At 46.9% G+C, this 23,420-nt stretch overlaps 2 long non-coding RNA genes across 15 annotated transcripts; one reads left to right on the top strand and one right to left on the bottom strand.

Moving 5' to 3' along the window:
* Positions 1-1,789: 1,789 nt before the first annotated feature.
* On the bottom strand, positions 1,790-3,568 carry LOC126994670 (uncharacterized). Of its 12 annotated transcripts, none has more exons than XR_007749415.1 (5): positions 3,430-3,559; positions 3,226-3,361; positions 3,022-3,157; positions 2,561-2,761; positions 1,790-2,356 (listed from the first exon to the last, which is right to left on the bottom strand). It is a non-coding gene; the product is annotated as an uncharacterized LOC126994670 (long non-coding RNA). The 12 variants fall into 12 exon arrangements; XR_007749418.1 differs by having other exon boundaries at positions 3,294-3,361; XR_007749419.1 differs by having other exon boundaries at positions 3,226-3,293.
* Positions 2,599-3,936, top strand: LOC126994671 (uncharacterized). 3 transcript variants are annotated; one of them, XR_007749425.1, is made up of 4 exons: positions 2,599-2,729; positions 2,990-3,125; positions 3,194-3,329; positions 3,463-3,936. It is a non-coding gene; the product is annotated as an uncharacterized LOC126994671 (long non-coding RNA). The 3 variants fall into 3 exon arrangements; XR_007749426.1 differs by having other exon boundaries at positions 2,925-3,125; XR_007749427.1 differs by having other exon boundaries at positions 2,678-2,794; positions 2,925-3,125.
* Positions 3,937-23,420: the final 19,484 nt, after the last annotated feature.

Here is a 23,420-nt window from a genome sequence, read left to right as displayed (position 1 = left end):
AATCCAATTCAAGGACTTTTTTTTTACTCCTGAAAATAGGGGATAATGGTGCGGAGCTTAGCTGACCCCGCAGCCTACACTACCTTACCCTCCACGTTGAGTTTCTCCTCCTCCTCCTCCTCCTCCTCCTCCTTTTTCTCCCTCTCGCTAGCTCCCCTTTCTTGACCTCCACCTCGTCGTCTTTTTCCTTTGCTATTTTATCCTCCTCCTCCTCCTCCTCCTCCTCACGCGTGGGTCAGTGAAATGGGTATGCCTGGAAAAGGTAAAATGAGGTAACCTGCGTGTCACAATCGGTCCTGTGTCGCCGGCTGAGGGGGTCTGCTGTTACCTGCGCGGGGTCACGGGCCAAGGGGACGGAGGGGTAATGCGTAGGTTATTGTGTGACCTTCCCCCCCCCCCCCTCTTCACCCCTCTTCCCACCGTCATCTTTGCCTTATACAGTGTTGCGTCCTGGTGTTTTTTTCTTGTGAGTGTTTGATATATTGTTTTAAATGAGGGTTTGATAGTTTTATGCGTGTGTGTGTGTGTGGGAGCGGGGGGGGTTGGAGGTGTTAGTGGTTGAATGTAGGGAAGTGAGCCAGTCATGTATTAGCACAAGTATGAAAGGGTATACATTAAGGTTAGGTTAGGAAGGTTAGGTTAGGTTAGGTGTGGATTTTATGGTTGAGGGAAGATTGTGTGCTGATAGCGGAGACAGTAACAGGAGGAGGCAGGCAGATGTAGAAGTCACCCAACCAGCCAGGTATTAGTACAGGTGTGAAAGGGGTATACAGGAAGGTTAGGTTAGGTTAGGTGTGGGTTTTATGGGGGAGGGAAGATTTGTGCTTATAGCGGAGAGAGTAACAGGAGGGAAGGCAGGCAGAGGTAGAAGGAGTCACCCAACCAGCCAGGTATTAGCACAGGTGTGAATGGAGTATACAGGAAGGTTAGGTTAGGTTAGGTGTGGGTTTTATGGTTGAGGGAAGATTGTGTGCTGATAGCGGAGACAGTAGCAGGAGAGGAAACAGGCAGAGGTAGAAGGAGTCACCCAACCTGTCAGGTATTAGTACAGGTGTGAATGGGGTTTAAGGGCCATATTCTTAAACGTAAACGAACATAAGAACGTAAGGAGTCTGCATGAGGCCGGTTGGTCTATACAAGGCAGCTCCTGTAAGTCTAATCCCACCTTACCTCACTATCCATGTTAGATCGTTAAGTGGTTTGTTAGTTTGTTTGTTAATGGGTAGTCAAACAGCTTTATTTCCGTTAGTTAGGTAGGTTAGTTAAGTAGATAGTTTGATAGTTAGTTAAGCAGTTAGAGTCAGTTAGTTAATTTTACTATATTCTGTATTTATTTATTTATTTGTTTATATTATTTTGTTTATTTATTTTTATTTTATTTTGTTATTTTGTTTTTTCTTTTTCCTTTTCTTTCTTTCTTTTCTTTTTTTCTATTTGATTTCTTTTCTTTTCTTTTTCTTTCTTTTTTCCTTTGTGTTTTCTTGCTGTTGGTTTTCTTTCTTTATGTTCTTTTTTGGTGTTCTTTTTTCCTATCATCCTTTTGTTGATGTTCGTTGGTCTGGGTGAGCCGCTTTCCTCCCAGGTGGATGATGTTTGTTTTATTTTATTTTCTTGATGTCGTGTTTTTCGTTCTTTTTATTGCTTTTGTTTTCTTTTTCGATGTTTTCCTGTTCTTTTTCTTTTTACTTCTTTTTGATGTTTTTTGTTGTTATTTTTTTCCCATCATCCTTTTGTTGATGTTCCTTGGTCTGGATGAGCCGCTTTCCTCCCAGAAGAGACCCATCCATAATTTTGGTGATGTTGTTTGGGGCCGAAAGGTGGATGATGTTTCTTTGTATTTCTCTTTTCTCGATGTTGCTCATTTATTTCTGTTGCTTTTCTTTTTCGATGTTTTTTCTGTTCTTTTTCCATATTTTTTTGGTGTTCTTTTCTATATCATCCCTTGTTGATGTTCTTTGGTCTGGGTGAGCCGCTTTCTCCCCAGAAGAGACCCACCCATAATTTTGGCGATGTTAGGGCCTAAAGGTGGATGATCTTTTTGTTTCTTTTCTTGATGTTTCGTTTCTGTATTTTCCATTTTTCTGGTGTTCTTTTTTATTTTCCTTTTCTTTGGTGTTCCCATCGCGTGGATTGTCTACGACAGTATAACGAGCACCACAAGCCCGGGTTTATTTAGAGTTTGCTCTCCTAGGCAGATTGCCTACCACGGCTGACGACCTCCACCTGCCCGGGTTTGTTTAGAGTTTGCTCTCCTAGGCAGACTGCCTACCACGGCTGACGAGCTCCACCTGCCCGGGTTTATTGTTCGGAGTTTGCTCTCCTAGGAAGATTGCCTACCACGGCTGACGACCTCCACCTGCCCGGGTTTATTGTTCGGAGTTTGCTCTCCTAGGCAGACTGCCTACCACGGCTGACGACTTCCACCTGCCCGGGTTTATTGTTCGGAGTTTGCTCTCCTAGGAAGATTGCCTACCACGGCTGACGAGCTCCACCTGCCCGGGTTTGTTGTTCGGAGTTTGCTCTCCTAGGAAGATTGCCTACCACGGCTGACGAGCTCCACCTGCCCGGGTTTGTTGTTCGGAGTTTGCTCTCCTAGGAAGATTGCCTACCACGGCTGACGACCTCCACCTGCCCGGGTTTGTTGTTCGGAGTTTGCTCTCCTAGGTGAATTGCCTACCACGGCTAACGAGCCTCACCTGCCCGGGTTTGTTTAGAGTTTGCTCTCCTAGGTGAATTGCCTCCCACGGCTAACGAGCTCCACCTGCCCGGGTTTGTTTAGAGTTTGCTCTCCTAGGTGAATTGCCTACCACGGCTAACGAGCCTCACCTGCCCGGGTTTGTTTAGAGTTTGCTCTCCTAGGTGAATTGCCTACCACGGCTAACGACCTCCACCTGCCCGGGTTTGTTTAGAGTTTGCTCTCCTAGGTGAATTGCCTACCACGGCTAACGACCTCCACCTGCCCGGGTTTGTTTAGAGTTTGCTCTCCTAGGTGAATTGCCTACCACGGCTAACGACCTCCACCTGCCCGGGTTTATTGTTCGGAGTTTGCTCTCCTAGGTGAATTGCCTCCCACGGCTAACGACCTCCACCTGCCCGGGTTTATTGTTCGGAGTTTGCTCTCCTAGGTGAATTGCCTCCCACGGCTAACGACCTCCACCTGCCCGGGTTTATTGTTCCGAGTTTGCTCTCCTAGGTGAATTGCCTACCACGGCTAACGACCTCCACCTGCCCGGGTTTATTGTTCGGAGTTTGCTCTCCTAGGTGAATTGCCTACCACGGCTAACGACCTCCACCTGCCCGGGTTTATTGTTCGGAGTTTGCTCTCCTAGGTGAATTGCCTACCACGGCTAACGACCTCCACCTGCCCGGGTTTATTGTTCGTAGTGTGATCTCCGAGGAGTATTGACACCCACGGCTAACGACCTCCACCTGCCCGGGTTTGTATAGAGTTTGCTCTCCTAGGTGAATTGCCTACCACGGCTAACGAGCCTCACCTGCCCGGGTTTGTATAGAGTTTGCTCTCCTAGGCAGATTGCCTACCACGGCTAACGACCTCCACCTGCCCGGGTTTGTAGCCGGAAGATCTCCGGCACCTCCATCGGGGCCCCGAGGGACGCCGAGGAGCCCTGCCTGGAGCCCTGCATTCCTGCCATGCTCGCCAGGGAGACCTTGGGCTCGCTGGCGCTCCACACCCCCGCCGAGGCGAGGATGCAAGAACTCGCTTCTTAAAACTACCAGACTGGATTATAAAATTAATCATAATTACTGTGAAGGCGCCGGTCACCGCGTTTATCGGTTCAGGGATGGAAGACCGACGGGCCTGGGAAACGCGCACAAGCATCCAAAGGAATCCTCGCGACGGCTTGCGACGCAGCATCCGTTTCCCTTTTCTTTCTCATTCCAATTTTTCTTTTTTATTATATTTTCCTTCTCTGATTGATTGATGGATTGATTTTACTTGGTAGGAAGCTGTTCACCAATTAACATCATTCAGGTGTACATTGCACCCACACACCTGCCGAGAGAAAACACCAGTGAGAGTGCTGACGCTCACGAGGACGGCCCGCTAGAGTTTCCTAACATTCGCATCGGGGCCCACTTCTCCTTAGTCGTCTGTCTCTTTATTTTTCTCTTCTCTGTTTCATTCTATTTCTCCCTTTCTTTCATCCTTGCTCTCCATCTATGAATTTATTTATTTATTTCTCTCTCTCTCTCTCTCTCTCTCTCTCTCTCTCTCTCTCTCTCTCTCTCTCTCCACACACACACACACACACACACACACACACACACAGACGCACACACAGCTTTCGTAGGCGTTGTGGGTATTGCCAGGGGTAGTTTAATGACCCTGGTGGTAGTCTGACCTCCTATCTGTACTATGGACCTAAAAAAACACTCATGAGAATCCGACTGATCTGCTTTGACCCCCGTGGAAAAAGTTGGTATGAGAGACAGAAGCGTCTGAGAATACCGGCCTAGGAGTTGTCATGTATAAGTCGAGTGTCCTCTTGTTTGGTTAAGGATATGCACTGTTAATTATTTATTCATTTCTTGGCATCACAGGAGGCGGCTCAAAGACAAAACAAAACTCACTCACTAAAAAAACACCAACCACTTCTCCCACAATCAGAAAACACTCACCATCATGTGTTTTTCTTTTTTTTTCTCTCCCATTTATATATTTATTTTCGCATCATAGCAGGCAAACGTTAACACACAGCACACACACAAAAAACGATAACCACTTCTCCCACCATCAGAAAACAGTCACCATAATGTGCTTTTTCTATTCTTTTCTCTCCCATTTATCTGTTTATTTTCGCATCACAGGAAGCAGCTCAAAGGTAAAACAATGACACACAAAAAGTCTGTCCACCACTTCTCCTAACACAAACACACGAAAAAAATAGCTGCCATCAAGTGCTTTTTCTCTTTTTTTCTTTTCTTTCATTGATTCATTGAGTTTTCACATCATAGGAGTTTCATTTGATGTTGATGAAAGTTCAGCATGCAGCTTTTTTATTTATATTGCCATTGTGCGGAACTTATTCTATGAGTATGTCGGAAAAAATGACTGAACGGGTAAATGTTATGAAAGAGATGGGGAAGCAAAATGGGGTTCAACTTTATGAGAAGAAAGTTTTATCTACGAATTATTGGGTCTGGATTAAAGTCTTCCTCCACCTCTTCCGCTGCTTCCTCCACTTACCCTCTTCTAGGTTCTATCTGTACACCTCTACATAGTTTCTCGTGAATACTATAAGAATACACAGTCGTTCCACGCACAGCATGATGACGTCACACTCTCATCTGACCTAAATCTAGGCTCCAGGGTTCCCATGAAAACAACAACAACTAAAAGTAAAGGGATAACTCATGTGTGACAAATATAATGCAAATAAAAATAAACAAGGAATTTTCGTCGTGTTTTGTGTTCGGTTGGGGAGCTTACAAACGTGCTGTACTGGACTGTAAGACTGGCCCTTAACATCAGGTTCTTTGTTTTCGCTACCTTTTATTTGCATTATATTCGTCACACATGAGTTACCCCTTTACTTTTAGTTGTTGTTGTTTTCATGGGAACCCTGGAGCCGAGATTTAGGTCAGATGAGAGTGTGACGTCATCATGCTGTGCGTGGAACGACTGTGTATTCTTGTAGTATTTCCACGAGAAACTATATAGAGGTGTACAGATAGAACCTAGAAGAGGGTAAGTGGAGCTTACAAACGTGCTGTATGTTTAGGAAAGCGCGTCGCCTCCTCTGGCGACGGCCGCGGCGACGCTGCAGTCGCCGCGGCCGTGAAATAGCTCGCAAAGGGTTTAGGGTCGGGGAGCATAGTTAAACTACTCCATCCGAACTTTACGACCTACTAACGGGGGGGCTGCGCCCCCCTTGACCCCCCCTTCTAGCCAGGACCCCCCCCCCACATGTATATGTGACTTATTTCGGCGAGGACGTATTTCTCGCAACACCAGCTGCAGTGTCGCCGCGGCCGCCGCCAGAGGAGGCGACGCGCTTTCGTAAACATTATCCCCTATTTTCAATAGCAAAAAAAGAGTCCTTGAATTGGATTTTCAAAGCGTCTCCATGACTGTTGAAGGTTTGTAGAAAAGATATATGAAGAGATACTGATGTTTCATAAAGTAGGTAATGAGATACTGGCACGGTACTAAAACGAATCTTAACCCATTTCGGCGCCAGAGCTCACATATTTGACACGGTTTTCGTATGAGTGTTCGGTATTTCCAGGAGTATTTTAATGGTCCTAGTAGTAGTTTGATTCTTCTTCTGTACCATGAACCTGAAAACACTCTCATGAGAACCCAATTGATCCCCATTTTTGACTTTGGAAATAGTTGGTGTGAGAGGCGGAAGTGTCTGCCAATACTAACCAAGGAGTCTGCAACAGGCCGGTGGGCGTATACAAGGCAGCTCCCGTGAACCTGACCCCACCTAACGTCACTGTTCACTCTGATCTTCATAATCTTCACCCATTACTAGTCCACTGCAGGATAGAGGCCTTTCCCAACGTCCTCCACCTCTCCTAACCCCACCTAACCTAACCTAACCCCACTCTGGCCTTCATAATCTTCAGTCATTACTAGTCCACTGCAGCATAGAGGCCTTTCCCAACGTCCTCCACCCCTCTCTGTTTGATATATTACTCCATCGTGCTTTGGCAAATACTCTTAACTTAATATAATCTTCATCTTCAGGCATTGCTAGTCTACTGCAGAACAAAGGCCTTTCCCAACGTCCTCCACCTTTCTCTGATATTATACTCCATCGTGGTTTGGCAAATACTCAAACTTAATCTAATCTTCATCTTAAGGCCTTGCTAGTCCAATACAAAACAAAGGCCTTTCCCAACGTCCTCCACCTTTCTATGTTAGGTTTCTATGTTTCTATGTTTCTATGTTAGACTTCTTCATCCTGCTCTGGCAAATGCTCTAACTTTAGGGATTGACACTGTAAACTTCATATCGTCAGTCTACGGCAGAACAGAGGTCTTTCTAGATGGTCCATCTCTATTCCTTCACCTTGCTCTGTTTGATGTTAGATTACGCCATCCTGCTCCGGCAAATGCTCGAACTTAAGTAACTGCAAACCTCTAATCTTCACCATCTTAAGCTATTACTAGTCTATTACAAAGGCCTTTCTCAATTGTCTATTCCTCTACCTTTTTTCTGTTTGATGTTAGTGTACTCCATCCTGCTCCGGCAAATGGTCCACTCATGTAATCTCTCCACCTGCTCGCTCTCTGCCCGCCCTGACTTGTACATGTTCTGGGTTGTCACTGTTGCGTTGGCTGTCCTCCTGATGTCAGTTCTCCGCGTGGTGTGTCCCGCCGAGTCCATTTCTCGTTCTTGTTTGTCGTTGGATTATCTTTATTTTGTGTTTGTTACCTAATCCATGATGCTCTCTCTCTGTCTGTCTGTCTGTCTCTCTCTCTCTCTCTTGTTTTCTTCTTTTCTTTCTTCTCCATCTCCATCTCCATATCTATCTATCTATCTATATCTCAATCTCTTCTTGTTTTCTTCTTCTCTTCTCTTATCTTCTCTATCTCCACATCTATCTCTCTATCTATCTGTCTCCATGTTATACCCAGCATCTTTCTCTCCATTCTTCTCTGTGCGGTTCTTAGCTTTGTCTAAGTATTATTACGTGCGGCGCCAAGTGTCTGAGTCATGTGTTAGGGCTGGCGGGATGCAGCGAGTATACACCTTGTTCTTCAGGGGAGCGGCGTGGTGCTGGTCAGACTTAGTGTGTTTATTAAAAAAGCTCTTCATTTGAGGGTTGCTGTGATTTAACATAAGAACGTAAGGAGTCTGCAAGAGGCTGGTCGGCCTATACACGGCAGCTCCTGTTATCCTAACACCACCTTACCTCACTATCCATGAATTTATCCAGTCTCTTCTTGAATGTATCTATGGTATTGGCACCCACAACATAACTGTCAAGCCTGTTCCACTCATCCACCATTCTATTTGTGAACCAGTTCTTGCCAATGTCTTTGCTGAATCTGAATTTATCTAACTTGAGACCATTGATACGTGTTCTACCTGGCTCCTTTACTACCAGAACCCTGTTGACATCCCCTTTATTAAAGCCCTTCATCGATTTATAGACCTCGATAAGGTCTCCTCGCAACCTTCGCCTTTCTAGAGAGTGTAGATTTAAATGCTTAAGTCTATCCTCATAGGGCAAGTTTCACACCCTGAATCATTTTTGTCATCCTTCTCTGTACAGATTCTAACATCTTGATATCCATTCTATAGTAGGGTGACCAGAACTGGACCGCGTAATCTAGGTGAGGTCTAACTAGAGCTAAGTAGAGTTTGGAGATGACCTCAGCGTTCCTATTGCTTACGCTCCTTGAGATGAAACCCAGTATACCCTGTTCGCAACACTTGTATACGGTTCGTCCACTCCACGTTCTCTCTCTCTCTCTCTCTCTCTTTTATTTAAACTGACGAATCTATAGTACACAACATATTTGTTTTTGTCGACGACACTTTATGCGATCGTTCGAGTAGCATATGTTTCAGTGTGCACTTTTCAGGGTTTAAAATGTCACTTTTTCTTGTGCATTATTTCAAAAGCCCTTTACACTTGTTCACTGTGTATTTAGCATCACTAGTGGTGTGGGGCATGTTCTTCGCCACCTGTGAGCAGCCACTTTTACCTGCTGGGTGGACATATCCCTCACTGTTGGCCCTGCTGCAGTGAATGTGTTCCACAGGCGGGACACCCTGGAGGTGAAGGTCCGCTGGTGCTGGCTGGAGCGTGACCTCGGCACCTGACCTGCTCGTGGCTGGAGAGTACCGTTCTCGTATCTCTCACAGCCTCTCGCGGGGGGAGCCTCAGCCTCGCCAGGTGTGGTACTCCTTGTACCTGGGCCTTGTGGAACACCACCAGCGCAGCGACGTCCCGGCGGTGCTCCAGAGTGTCTAGATGTATAATATCCTGAGGGGGCGGCTGGGGGTTGTTCTCCTGTAACAGTCGCTGCACCCGTCGCTCCACCTTGTCCAGTCTCTGCAGGTGTGTGGTAGCGCTGGACATCCAGGTCAGAGCCCCGTACTCCAGGTAGGATCTCACCTGGGCCTTGTAGAGGAGCATAATTTCTCTCTCTCTCTCACACTGACGAAGACAGGCAAGGCCTCCAAGAGGATTTGCACAAAATTTCAGCTTGGTCGGATAAATGGGAGATGCCCTTTAACGTAGACAAGTGCCAGGTCCTTCAAGTTGGAACAAAAAAATAAGAAGTTCGATTACGAAATACGCAGCGTTAAACTCATAAGTGTTCAATGCGTTAAGGACCTGGGGATTAAAATCGCATCAAACCTCAAATTCTCACATCAATGCATCGATGCAGCAAATAAAGCGAACAGAATGTTGGGCTTCATTAAAAGAAACTTTTTATTCAAAAATAAAGATGTAATACTTACGCTCTACAATAGTTTAGTCAGACCCCACTTGGGATATGCGGTACAGTTTTGGTCTCCCCACCATGCAAAGGATATTGCTAAACTGGAAGGTGTTCAGCGTCGAGCAACAAAAATGATCCCTTCCTTGCGCAACAAATCCTACGAAGAAAGGCTTTCTACCCTTAACAGGTTCTCTCTTGAGAAACGTCGCCTCCGAGGAAAACTGATCGAATGTTTTAAAATAGTTAATAGTTTCACGAATGTAGACAGATCAACATTGTTTATGATCGATGACACTTTGCGCACGAGGAACAATGGCGTAAAACTCAAATGTAGACAAGTAAATTCAGACTGCACCAAATTTTTCTTCACCAACGTTGTAGTGCGAGAATGGAATAAGCTCCCACCATCAGTGGTCCAGTGTAACACGATTGACTCCTTTAAAAACAAGCTCGACCGTCACTTCCTTGAACTTAATATCAACTAGAGTAGAAAAGCAACGTTTTGGAGCCATCTGATTAATGTAAAATCACTTAGGTTTAAGGACAGACCACCTAGTCTGGACCATGGGGTCTGTGTGGTCTGATTTTCTATGTAAATCTCTCTCTCTCTCTCTCTCTCTCCGACCATCCTCCTGCCCATACATATAAGCATACATACATTCACACACATACACACATACATACATTCACTCACACACAAACAAACATATTCTCACAGTAGTTCCTCGCAGACATGTCCATTAGGAATTCAGTCGCCGCGAGGACAACAAGGAAGCGCCTACTCTACGCTCTCAATAAGGTGAACGGCATCGAGCTCTTGTCATGCCAGCGGCTAAGAGTTGAGCTCGTCTCGCACTGGGTTGGCGTGGCGGCGAGGGCGGATGTAAGGGCAGGGTTGGTATTCTCAGACGCTCCCGCCCCACACACCAACTATTTTCAAAGGCCAAAAAGGAGATAATTCGGGTTTTAATGTGAGTTTTTTTGGTTCATGGCACAGAAGAAGGATCCAACTACCACCAGGGCCATAAAACTACTCCTGGAAATGCCCACTACTCTTGGGAAAGCCTTGCTTAAGAATATGCCCCCAGTTCGACACTCCAACACAGTCATTGTTAGCGCCAAAACCAAGCTATTTTCTCCACAATGATCCGTTATTTAAAGATTTAAAGATTACCTGTTTTTTTTTTTTAAGTTTCCTTTTTACATCAACGCCAAAGACTAGACAAAGAATTTTCGTGTTTTGTGTTTGGCTGGGGGACTTACCAACTTGCTATTGTATTGGACTGTAAAACTGTCCCTCTAGGCTCTGATCGGGCAGGCGTCTTTGGCCCACATTCTCAAACATTTGATAAGGCTTTTGCAGAGGTTGTGTTAGCATTTCCATGGGTAGTGTTATGCGCCTAGTGATAATTCGACAAAGCTTCTGCACCATCAATGTGGAAATGCTGTTTTCTGTGGTTGTAGTCGTTTCTGAACATAAATGGCGTTGGAAATGACAAAGAATTGAAGTCGAATATAAAAGTAGCTGTGTTTTTCCATGGTTTTAGTAATTTTTAAAGCATGAAAAGCCTTCCAAATGATGAACACACAAAGTCGTTTAAAAGAAGCTGGGTATGACAAGCTGGGTATGTAAGCATGATGGACTCTACAAATGGACCTGGAACTCACCGCCAGAACTCAAGTCAACCACGAGGAAAAGAAATAAGAAAAGCAAGTTCAGTGCTCCACCAACAACAGCCTTCTCGTGGTGGAGAGGGGCGGGGCACGTCACACCAACAACCTCAAGTATGCCATGAGGGCGGCGGAGGAGGGGAAGGGGGAGGCAGGGGAGGGAGAGGAAGGGAAGGCAGGGGAGAGGAGCAACCATATGTGTGTGTGTGTGTGTGTGTGTGTGTGTGTGTGTGTGTGTGTGCTGGGTCTGTCACTGTTTATCGACGCATATAATAGCGTAAGGGCTTTTGGGGGGCAGTGACCACCGATGTGTGTAGGCGTGGGGGGCGTTAAAGCTATTTCCTGGAGGGGTAGAAAACGGTTAGTCAGAATGTGTCAGTAACAAACTAACTAACTAACGCCACATACCTTTCAACCTCATATTTCTCTTTGTTCTCACGGGAAAGGATGGAAAAGAAGGAACGGGAAGGAGGGAAGGGAAAGAAAGAGAAAGAAACGAGGAACGAGGAAGAGTAGGGACGGGCAAGGAAGGAAGGAAAGGGAAGGAAGGAGGGAAGAAAGGGGAGGGAAGGGAAGGGATGTGTGTGTGTGTGGAGGGGAGTTTAGGTTCTTTGCTGACGGTTAGACAAAAGTTCGTCAGAATTTGCTAGTAACCAACAAACTAACTAACTAACTGAAACTGACCTCTGACTGAAGTTGACCTCTTTGGCCACTCTTCTGAAGTCTTTTTTTTAAAGGACAGTGCTTAGCGGCTTTTTCTCTCTCATTGATATTTTTTGCCCTTGAATTGCTTCCTCTACTGTAAAAAAAAATAACACCTTCACACCCTCAAACTTCATGTTCCTCTTTATCCTCACCTTCACGAGTCATACTCCTCATATCTAACACCACGCCTCATAGTCCTCTTCTCTTAACACTTATAGTCTCAAACATTTCAGGGCTCACTCAGCCACCACTGGTAAGGCTTTCGTAGAGGTTGTGGTGTTAGTAGTATTTCCATAGGTAGTTTCATGAGCCTAGTGATAGTTTGAAAAGGCTTCCATATTCTCGAACATTTCAGCGCTCACTCACCCACATTTGGTAAGACTTTCGTAGATGTTTTGGTTGTGTTAGTATTTCCATGAGTAGTTTCATGAGCCTAGTAATAGTTTGACAAGGCTTCTGCACCATGAACGTAAAAATAACACCCATGAGAACCCGACTAACCTCCTTTGTGGCCTTTGAAAATATTGACTGTGAGAGGCGAAAGCGTTTGGTAAAGGTTGTAGGCATTTCCATGGGTAGTTTTATGGGCTTAGTGATAGTGTGACAAGGCGTCTGCACCATGAACGTGAAAAAAACACTTGAGAACCCGACTAATCTCCTTTGTGGCCTTGGGAAGTTTGTTGCAGCTGAGAATACACGCCTCAAACGTCAATACCCACATGACGCAGCAATCCACGGCCAGGCAGAGGGGAGTGAATGCGTCAGTGTGTCAGTAAAGGAATCCAGCGCAACCGTCGCCAGGCTGATCCGACACCCACGGCGGATCAGGTGTTTACAAATATTAGTTCGTGCCGAGCAGTGAACCTTCCCGGCCTGACTCACCACAATGCTGAAGCTGAAGCTGTGGATAGGTAGCGCACGCACGAACACTTGAAACGAGGAGGGAAACGGGGCGGAGGGCAATCTAAGAGAGACATGAAGGGAAGGAAAAAGGGAGAAGGGGAAGGGAAATTATTAAGAAGGGAGGAAGAAGGAGAGAGGGGAAAGGATCACTCTTGCAATGGGAAGGAAAACGTAACGAAGGACAAGCTAATAGACAAATGAAGGGTTATGAAAGGAAGGGATGGGAGGGGAAGGGAAGGCAAGGGGGAGGAGGGATGGTAAAAGAAAGGAAGGAGGGAGAGGAAGGGACGGGAAAGGAAGATTAGAGGGGAAGGGAAGGGGAAGAAAGGAGAGATAGGAAGGGACGGGGAAGGAGCGGTAAGAAAGGAGTAAAAGGAGAAAGAGGAATGAACAGGGAAAAGGGAGGAGGAGAGAGAAGGGAGGGAAGGAAGGAGAGGCACGTCAAGGAAGAGGAAAGGAGAGAAGGGAGTAAGTAAGAAGGGAAGATACAGAAAAGGAGGAGGAGGAGAAGGAGGGAAAGGAAGGAACGGGGAAGAAGGAGGAGAAAGGAAGGGGATAGACAGAAAAGGGAGAAAATAAGGGATGGGAAGGAAAGAAAGGAAGAAGGGGAAGAAGGAGGGAAAGAAAAGGGAAGAGACAGGTAAGGAGGGAAAAGAAGGGATGGAAAGGAGGAAGGGTAAGGGGAAAGAAGGAGGTGAAGGAGTAAGGGAAGAGACATGCAGGGAAGGAGGGAAAGAAGGGATGGGAAGAAGGAAGAAGTAGAAGGAAAGTGGACAAAGAAGAAGAAGAGGGAAGGGGAATAAGGGGAAGGAGAACACACTTGCAGGCCGCGTGTTCCCTCGAGGGGCTCAACAGAGGGAGAGAGAATGGAAACAGCGGACTAGGAAGTGGACGAAGGACTTGTTACACCACGACTAAAAAAGGTGATCTGCATTTCAACGAGTGAGGGTACGGCATCAGAGAGCGAGGATATGGCACGAGGTCACGCTTGTTGAGAAGGAAGGAACGCAAGGACTGTAGGAGGATGAGAAATGGCTGACAAAATTAGGGAAGGAAGGGAAGGGAAAGAGTTAGGGGAGTGGACGGGAGGGTATGGGACGTGGGAGAAGGAAGGGAAGGGATTTGGAAAGGGTGAAAGGGAGAAGGGACAGGGTAGGAAGGAAGGAAGAGAAGGGAAGGAAAGAGAAGGGAAGGAGAAGGAAAGGAAGGTTTGAGGAGAATGTATGGGAAAGGTAGAGGCACGGAGAAGGAGGAGAAGGAAGGAAAGAGAGGAAGGAAGAAGGAAAGAGGAGAGAGAGAGAGAGAGAGAGAGAGAGAGAGAGAGAGAGAGAGAGAGAGAGAGAGAGAGAGAGATAGAGATAGAGAGAGAGAGAGAGAGAGAGAGAGAGCGAGAGAGAGAGAGAGAGAGAGAGAGAGAGAGAGAGAGAGAGAGAGAGAGAGAGAGAGAGAGAGAGGAGGGGAAAGAGGGGGAGAGGAAGGGCATGTAAAGAAGGGGGGCATGGGAATGGCTTAAGAGGAGGAGGAAGAAAAGAAAGGCTGATATAATTACTGAGTGAGGGAGGAGAGACGGAGGGGAGGAGGTGTGGTCGGTATGCTCAGACGCTTCCGCCGCTCACATCAACTATTTCCAAAGGCCAAAAGGAGATGAATCGGGTTTTATGAGTGTTTTCACGTTCAGGATACAGAAGAAGGGTCACACTACCACCAGGGTCACAAAACTACTCCTGGAAATCCCCAAAACTCCTAAGAAAGTCTTGTCAAATATGTACGTGTGTGTGTGTGTGTGTGTGTGTGTGTGTGTGTGTGTGTGTGTGTGTGTGTGTGTTTCACCACGGCCTGATCGCGAGTTGGACTCGTAATCGCTAGCAGGTACCCTCCTGACAGAGCAAGTGCTCATTTAAGCCCCGTTCACACTGTGCCGACTCTTGGCCTCGACAACCCAGCGACTTTTCCATTTGACAAGTTGGTTCCCACGCTCCGAGAAGGGGGCGAGGTTTTATTGGGGTCTTGGTGTCTTGCCGACTGTCTGGGACATTCGGCAAACTAGTTGCCAGTATGTCGTGTAACCCTCACGACTCCAGACTCCCGTCACGATGTCGGCGCAGCATTCGGCAACAGTCTCAAGACCTCTTTCAAGACATGCCCGACCCTTTCACATCAACACCCAAGACCTCGTGTACCCTAGAGTCGTGGGTAGTCGTGGCCCAGAGTCGGCACAGTGTGAACGGGGCTTTAGTCGATCTCTGGGTACTGCCAGGACCTCACACACCACACACCCCATTCCCCTTGCTCAAGGGGGGACAGTAACCTCTTCTTGTCAACTGAAAGAATCCGGCCTGAGCGGGCTCGAACCGCCGTCCTGTCAGATCGTGCAGCCTGGCAGCGCAGCGCTCTACCAGTTGCTGTGTGTGTGTGTGTGTGTGTGTGTGTGTGTGTGTGTGTGTGTGTGTGTGTGTGTGTGTGTGTGTGTGTGTGTGACTCGCGTGTTGATAGAACAAGCCTCGCGGATCTGAGACTATTGGATGATTGAGGGTGTGGGTGTGCGTCTGGGCGGGAAGGGGACGGGGATGTAGGGGTGGCGTGAGGGAGGAAAGGTCGAGGATGAGGAGCCGTGGGTGGTGGTGGTGGTGGTGAGGCATGAGTGGGCGAGGCAGGAGCGGTGAATGGTGGCAGCGTGTTGGATAGAATGTCCTGAGGAGGAGTCACGTTGAAGGACAGGAATGCTGATGTGTGTGTTTAGCTTAACCTTTAGACAGTCACCGTACAGAGAAGGAGAATGTCAAATGGATATGAACGTACGCCGCCACACAGAAGGCAGAATAAAGCAGAAAACAAGGGAGTGTACATGAAAGACTTAGTTATTAGATGGGTGGTGGGAGGGACCTTTAAAATAGATAATTAATAGATAATCTCTTATTTTTGTGTTTTTACATATTTTTCTTCCTCCATTTCTTCCACTGCCCTTCCTCTCTCTCCCCTCAGTGGATAACTATATACATGCAGCCAGGCCTATGCGTTGAGGCACCAACGTTGCCAGATTGTTGTACTCAGCCTCTTATATTTACCGACTTCCGACCCAAAATCTGTCTTCTGGTCCCCAATAACGAGATTCATCTATATTTATCGTTAAAATAGTTAACCTGCCAACTTACGAAGGAAAGTATATATGTGTGTGTCAAATGGGTGTGAGCTTGTATTAACGACCATCAGTAGAGCACAAAAGGAAAGAATATAGGAGTAAAAAATTGACGGATAGGAATGCGTGTTTAACTTAACCTTTCTTTAGTTAGTCAACGTACAGAGGAGGCTGAGGCAAATGAAGGGAGAAGGGGAAAGGGAGTAAGGGGGAAGTAGGGAGGGAAGGGCAGCGTGGTGGATAGAATGACCCGAGGTGGAGTTACGTTGAAGGACAGGAATGTGTGTGTTTAGCTTAACCTTTAGACAGTCAACGAATGGAGGAGACTATGTCAAGTGGATATGAAGCTATGAACGTACACTGGCAAACATCAACAGAGCACGGAAGGAAGGAATAGAAATAGACTAATAACTGAAGGCTGGGAATGCGTATGTTTGCCCTTCAGCCGGTCAGCGCAGAGAGAAGAATGTTAAATGGATATGAACCTGTATCGCCAAAGAGTAGAATAACACAATGGAAAGAACTAGAAGTTAAAGACATCGTAATTAGGTGGGAAATGCTTAGTTCATTATACATTTTTGCGAACCTTCAGCCAGTCAAGTTACAGAAGAGGTGAATGTCAAATGGATATGAACTTGTATCGCCAAAGAGTAGAATAACACAATAGGAAGGACTACCAATGAAAGACGTGGCAATTAGGTGAAGAGTGCATGATTAATAGACACTGTGTTGGCACCCTTTAGCCAGTCAACTTACGGAGAAGGTGAATGTCAAATGGATATGACCTTGTATTCTGAACATTAGACCAACACAATAGGAAGGAATACAAATGAAAGACGTGGTGATGAGGTGGGAGGGGCATAGTTTCTACATGTTTTGGTGGTGCCCTTTAGCCAGTCAACTTGTGGAGGAAAGTATATGTCAAATGGATATGAACCTGTATACCCAAGCATTAGACTAACACAAAAGGAAGGACTACAAATGAGAGACGTGGCAATGAGGTTGGAGGGGCATAGCTAACACACATTCTGGCGGCTCCCTTGGCATGCAGTAAAAAAAAGTATCCATGGACAATAGCGGATGGAAATGAGGACAGCTGGGAGTGAAAGCACTAAAACAAGAGACCAGGTAACTTCAGGGGGAGGAAGAGAGGGAGATGATGCAAAGAATGTGTTCAGTGAGATGGATGTTACACGGCTTCTCAAACATTGCTCTGCGCCGACACGGTATAAAGATCCTTGATTAGTTGAGGTCCGTGTTCTCAGGCGCTTTCGACACTCACAACATTTTTTTTCAAAGGCCACAAAGGAGATGAGTCGGGTTCTAATGAGTGTGTTTTCACGTTCATGGTGCAGAGGCCTTGTCAAACTATCACTAGGCTCATTAAACAACCCTTGGAAATATAAACTTAACCTATACCAAAGCCTTAACAAATGTGGGTGAGTGTGTAAGCCTGGAAATGTTTGAGGATATGGATCTAAGGCTCTTACAACAACTATTTCCAAAGGACACAAAGGAGACGAGTCGGGATCTAATGAGTGCGCTTTCACGTTCATGGTGCAGAGGTCTTGTCAGACTACCACTAGGCTCATAAAACTACCCATGGAAATATTAACATAACCTAACCAAATTTTTAACAAATGTAAGTGTGTGTAAGCCGAAATGCTTGAGAATATGCCTGACCACTCATCGTCGCTCGCTGCCTTCCTTGTGGCGCTGTAAGCTTTGATGTCGGACACGATTGCACGCGCATGAGAAAAATCTAGTAACTCGTCTTGTGGTAAAAATACTGATGACTTCCCTGGCGGTGACGCACGGAAAGGTGGGAGGAGAGGAGAGAGGGTGGGTGGCTAGAACATAAGAACATAAGAACGCTGGAGTCTGCAAGAGGCCGGTAGGCCTATACAAGGCAGCTCCTTTAACCCTAAGCTTCCGTTTATCTAACCCCACCTAATATCGCTGTCCATGAATTTATCTAATCTATTTTTGAATGTGACAATTGTATTGGCACTCACCACATGACTGCTAAGCCTATTCCACTCATCCACAACCCTGTTAGTAAACCAATTTTTGCCTATGTCCTTGTTGAATCTGAATTTATCCAGTTTAAACCCATTACTTCGTGTCCTACCCGGTTCTCTTACCAACAAAACCTTATGAATATCTCCCTTATTAAAGCCCTTCATCCATTTATAAACCTGTGGTGGTGGTAGTGCTCCGCCTCCGCTGCGCTTGTCAAGACGAGGTTTGTTTGCTCGCTCATCACCGCGACCCGCCAATCCAGGTCACAGCAGCCTCTCTGGGACCCTGGTGAACCCTCGACCTCCCTCTGCTGTCGCTGCTGGTTGGGGCGCTGTTCTTGGCTCTAGCGATCTTACCCAGCCATGCACCCAACACACAGCTGCTACGGGAAAGAATAACACCCATTGCCAGGACACAGCAGCTTCTCTGGGACCCTGCTGAACCCCCTCGACCCTTACTAGCTGTGGTGGGTGGAATGGGGTCTGTTCATGACCTTTGCGACATAACCCAACACACAGCTGCTATGGGAAAGAATAACACACCCATTACCAGGACACAGCAGCCTCTCTGGGACCCGTGTGAACCCCTCCCTTCCGAGCTGTTATGGATGGAACTGGGGTCTGTTCATGGCCTTGGCGACACCCACCCAACACACACAGACACACACACGGTAAAAAATAACACCCGCCAATCCTCTCCTTATGGTTTGTCACTAACTTTTTTTTATTCCTACTTAACATTTGTGACAAACGGTGAAGAACAACCCGCCATTGCTCTCCTTACAGCTTGTCACTTGCATTTGTTTTATCATTCCTACTGAACGTTTGTCACATTAAGCGGTACAAAGCCAAGTAATGCACGGAATTTACATGCGTTTTCCAAGGGTCACTGTCTTAAACATTCCGGGGCCCAGGGACACATTATGGCAAGGCTTTCCTAGGAGTTTGGGCATTTCCAGGGATAGTTTAATGATCCTGGTGGTAGTATGACCCTTCTTCTGTACCATGAACCTAAGAAACACGCATTTGACAACGCCTTCATAGGAGTTTTGGGCATTTCCAGGGATAGTTTAATCACCCTGGTTTTAGTATGACACTTCGTATGTACCATGAACCTAAGAAACACGCATTTGACAACGCCTTCATAGGAGTTTTGGGCATTTCCAGGGATAGTTGAATCACCCTGGTTGTAGTATGACACTTCGTATGTACCATGAACCTAAGAAACACGCATTTGACAAGGCTTTCATAGGAGCCCATGAGAACCCCAGCGACTTCCACGAGAGGCTTTTCAAACAGACGAACTGCAGGGCCGATACGTTTAAAAATACAGACTTAAATGTTGAGGGTCAGGATATTTTTTCTGTTTAAGTCGCGTCCCGTCAGTATTTCTTTTTTTTTTACAGAAAAGGAGACAGTTCAAGGGCATGGAAAAAAAAATAACAATAATGAAAAAAAAAAAAAAAGGCCGCTACTTACTGCTCCTGAATAGAGCTGAAGCCTCAAGTTAACTCGATGACGGCCGGGACGTAAGAAGCGTGAGACACAAGACAAAGTTTGAGGGCGGCACAAAGAGTCGGACAAAGTCTCGGCACAAACAAAGGCGAGGCGCAGCAGGTGAGGTAGTTTTCGCGTCCCGGCAGACGGCGAGGCAGGACGAGGTGACTCCGTCCTGTCTCCCTTTGTCCCTGCTGATCAAAGCCTCGCTCAGCCCGTGTTTTCTCCCTATCCCATTTTCTCCTTTTCTTTAACCCGTCTCGTTCTGGTCTTTTTTCCCCTCGCAGCTGACAGTTACAATAAATGGAAATGTATCTTGAAAGCTGCTGTAATCCACCAGTGGCCGGGAGCGCAATCTGGCGACGGAGATAACGAGCAACTCCTCCGCGGCTCTTTGTCTTTCTCCTTCCTGCAGACGGCAAGAAAGTTAGTCTGCCCTTCCATTGTGGCTGCTCCTGGGCGGGGCTGGCAGAGGTTTTGTGCGGGCCTCCCTGGCGTGACTCGGACTGGCCATATTTGTGCCGGTAATTTCTTTGTTGAGGAGTAAAATCCAACTTGGTTTCCACGGGAGCTCAGTCACCGGTAAAACAGGCACCAACATAAAAGGCCGGGCCACGGCCGTCCTGTGGGCCCGTGGGGGCTCGGGGCCGCCAGCCGTGCGGGCGCTGTGCTGCGGCGCTGCCCTCCCGTACCGCCCCGCCCGTATCCCGGCGGGGGCTCGGCGGGCTGGCCTTCTGTTGAGTAGCGTCAAGTGGTCCTCTCAACTGTAATGGCGCGGCCCGTTGTCAAGTGACAAAACTAATGCTGCCTTCTATGGCGCGCCGATGTGCATGAGGGATAAAATAAACTGAACAACAGCATTTGTTTGCTCGTACCTGAATAATGAACATTCTCCGGCGTGTTCCTTCCGCGCACTGTTTTGAAGTGGAGCGAACTGACTTAGTTACTGCTCCGGCCTCCAAGATCAGGGCTGCCGGTGCAGGCAGAGGACACACGAGCAGGGAACGCACGCGCTGCATACACAATCCCCGCCGTGTTACGAGGCTGCTGCGACCTGCTTGAAACACACCGCCGCCAGACTGAAGGAAGACAGCTCTGGCGATGGCGGAAAGAGAACACATTCCACTACAGCATAGGCGAACTGTTTTACACGAGTGGGAGATATTTAACTTGAAAACATTAAACAAAGGCATACAAAGAGGAAAAAGAACACGTACAGCCAGGGCCGGGCAGAGGCGGCGCGGCGAGGCCCTCCCCATGCACCTGTCCGCCGAGGCCTGTGTGTTTACATTTCGGCCCCGCTACGCCAGGGGCACGCCCGCACCACTTCCTGCGCCTTCCCTTCACCTCAACCCCTCCCCTGTTTGTTCCCTTGCCTGTGTGTGTGTGTGTGTGTGTGTGTGTGTGTGTGTATTTGAGAGAGAGAGAGAGAGAGAGAGAGAGAGAGAGAGAGAGAGAGAGAGAGAGAGAGAGAGAGAGAGAGAGAGAGAGAGAGAGAGAGAGAGAGAGAGAGAGTACATAATCGCAATACATTTCGCCTTTCTTTTCTTGTGCTTTCTCTCATACGACAAATGTAGATGAGAGAGAGAGAGAGAGAGAGAGAGAGAGAGAGAGAGAGAGAGAGAGAGAGAGAGAGAGAGAGAGAGAGAGAGAGAGAGAGAGAGAGAGAGAGAGAGAGAGAGAGAGAGAGAGATATAGATTGATTAAAGGCCATCGATCTCAGCGACCGCCAAGCATCACACAGCACTTTGAAGTACAGGAGCGCGGCGCAGACACTCAGGTCATTGGGCCTTACTTTAAATATTTCGGCCCCCAAGCACACACTCATTTGACAAGGCTGTAGGAGTTTGGGGAGTTCCTAGAAGTACGTTTATGACCTCGGTAGTAGTTTGATCCTTCTTTACCATGAACGTTAAAGAACACTCATGAAAACCTGGACTAATCTCCTTTTGGGCCTTTGTGAACAGTTGCTGTAAGGGGTGGAAGCGTCTGAGGGTCATATTCTTAAGCTTTTCGATACCACAGCACACACACATTTGACAAGACTTTCGGAGGTGTTTGGGACATATCTAGAGGTACGTTTATGACCCTGGTGGTAGTCCAATTCTTCCACTGTGCCATGAACGTAAAAATACACTCATGCAGATCCTGTTAATCTCCTTTGGGCCTTTGTAAACAGTTGACGTGAGAGGAGCGTGAGGTGGAAGCGTCTGAAAATACCAACCAAACACCTGTCCCTCTCCTTTAGGCCGCCGCTGCTGCTGCTGGAAATGGTCGTGTTAGTGCAGGACAGCGACCCGGGTGACCGATCGGCAGGCGGGTCATTCGTCATGGGAGATAGACGGAGCCGCTGTGCCCGCGAGATGAAACACTTTGATTGGTTAGTCGTTTGCCAGGAAGCCCTTGCTCTTTCGTTGTCACCTAAAGCGTTATGGGGCAAGAAATGAAGGTAAACCGTAAACACCATATATTAAAGGATACTGTAGAGGTCGTTAATTTGGTTAGTCGTTTGCCAGGAAGCATTCACCTCGTCACTGCCCTTTCCTCGTCTCCTAAAGTGCTATGGCGTAAGAAATAAAGAAGAATTGTTAGCGACGTATAGAAAAGATTAAAGCAGAGGTCATTGGTTTGGTTAGTCGTTTCCCAGGAAGCCTTCGCCCTCGCCCTTGCCTCGTCACCTAAAGCGTTATGGGGTAAGAAATGAAGGTAAACCGTAAGCCGCATATATAAAAGGTTACAGCAGAGGCCGTTGATTTGGTTAGTTGTTTACCAGGAGCCTCCACCTCGCCCTTGCCTTTTCTTCTCCCCTAAATGTTCTGGGTTAAGAAATAAAGATGAACCGTGAGCAATATATAGGAAAGATTACAGCAGAGGTCATTGATTGGGTTAGTTGTTTGCCAGGAACCATTCACCCTCGCCCTTGCCCTTTTCTTCTCCCCCAAAATGTTCTGGGTTAAGAAATAAAGATGAACCGTGAGCAATATATAGAAATGATTACAGCAGAGGTCATTGATTGGGTTAGTTGTTTACCAGGAACCATTCACCCTCGCCCTTGCCCTTTTCTTCTCGCCCTAAATGTTCTGGGGTGAGAAATAAAGATGAGCCGTGAGCAGCATATAAAAAAGATTACAGCAGAGGTCATTGATTGGGTTAGTTGTTTCTTATTTATTTTATTTATTTATTTATTTACAGGAAGGGGGTCAACTCAAGGGCAACAAAAAAGTGTAGAAAAAAAGCCCGCTAATCGCTGCTCCCACACCCCCGCCCTTGCCCTTTCGTGACCATCCAAAATATTATGTAAGGCAGTAAAGTTGAGAGCATCCGCTATAGTTGCGCGTGGCCTCGGTGCTCATATCCGTAGCATTAGCCTTTGAGCCTGTGGTGGGTGAGAAAATATTATGTGGTGAGGAAAAATGGACAACCCTGAACTTAAACGACGTAGAAGATAAGAACAAGGACCATTTATCTGTTTATTCACTTACCATTGTCCAGGAAGCCTTTGCCCTCGCCCTTGGCCTTCCCTCGTCACCTAAAATGGGATGTGGGTGGGACAAGAAAATTATAACGTGTAATCAACGGGAAACATAACAGCCGAGGCCACTCCAGTCACGACTATTCATAAACTATCAGCATCATGGCGGCATTATAACCTTTCCAGACACAGAGATAAAATTTCTAACCGAGGGAGTATTTTTTTCTTTTCTTCTTTTTGCTTGCTTGGCTGATGCTGCCCCACGGAGCCCATCTTTGATCCTCTTTAGAGCAAGCATCGAGAGTCTGGGTTGATAGCTCCCACTCTAACCGCTCAGCCACCGCCTTTGTACCCTTCAGTAGATGTCTATTATCAAATGTCACACGGCCACACTTCTGTCAAGCGTTGCTCTTCTATTCTAAGACACCGGTGAAAGCACAGAGAAGGGGAGGAGGAGAGGAAACTGAGGCGAGGGTTGGATGTAAAGAGATCAGAAGAGTTCAGACGAAAGGATTGGCGGTTCGAGGAAAGGAAGGCGAGCTGGAGGTGAAGGAACAAGAGCTGGGACTGACCATTGAAGACA

This window comes from Eriocheir sinensis, unplaced genomic scaffold, assembly GCF_024679095.1.
Source record: "Eriocheir sinensis breed Jianghai 21 unplaced genomic scaffold, ASM2467909v1 Scaffold846, whole genome shotgun sequence".
NCBI lineage: Eukaryota > Metazoa > Arthropoda > Malacostraca > Decapoda > Varunidae > Eriocheir > Eriocheir sinensis.
The sequence above is the reverse complement of the archived record's forward strand: the minus strand, read 5'-3'. Positions and strand labels throughout refer to the sequence as shown.